This window comes from Tribolium madens, unplaced genomic scaffold (assembly GCF_015345945.1).
Source record: "Tribolium madens isolate multiple individuals breed KSU strain unplaced genomic scaffold, Tmad_KSU_1.1 Scaffold_91;HRSCAF=231;Tcas5.2_LG7, whole genome shotgun sequence".
NCBI classification, from domain to species: Eukaryota; Metazoa; Arthropoda; class Insecta; order Coleoptera; family Tenebrionidae; genus Tribolium; species Tribolium madens.
The window spans coordinates 412,933-413,792 of NW_025401063.1; positions in this window are offsets into that span (position 1 = coordinate 412,933).

Here is an 860-nt window from a genome sequence, read left to right on the forward strand (position 1 = left end):
ACTACAAATTACAACCCCAACGCAATTATTTCTTTTTCTTTTAAGAATCAAATCCAAAAATTTCAAGATTTTAAATTTCTCTAATTTTGAAACAATCAAAAACAGAAAAATGAGGGAGTTTCAGACACTTTTATAGAAGAGATTCGCAACTATGATTGTTCAAAGATTCAAAAAATTGCATAATCTAGGAATTTGAAGATTTCACAAAACTAAAATTTCGAATTTAGAAATAAGAATATTTTGATATRCAAYATTCACGTCTGGAAGGTTCAGATCTCTAATTTTTTCAAAAATTGTAAAATTCGATATRTTCTGGTTTAAAATATGAATTTTTGAGATTAAACAGAATGAAATGAAATCAAATCCAAAAATTTCTACAACTAAACTAAAAACAGAAAAATTAGGGAGAAGAAGATTTTACAAAATCAAAATTTCAAGATTAAAATTTTTTTTTAATATTTGAGATTTGCGTGTAAGTTACTTGTAGCACGAAACAATGGGTAAAAATCGGTCGCYCCGTTCGGCCYCAAAGACCAAAAATCCAAATTGAAGATAATATAAATAAAAATAAATTTAGAATCGTAAAATATTCCTTATTACACAGTAAAATGTAATGAAATAAAAAAATTACTACTCGGATTTCCGACACCGTAAGGATGTTTTCCAAATAAGTTGGATAAGGAAAGTCGTGTGATTTTTTTTTCAATTGGAACGCAGTTTTTTCATCGAAATGTCTTTTTATTTGTATTTATTTAAATCTAGCGACTTAGCTCACTCGAATCCGGGTGTTGTCCGTAGTCGCAGAGGGCCTTGTATAGGGAATCAGGATGTGTGAAGGATTCGGGAATGCGAGGACAGTG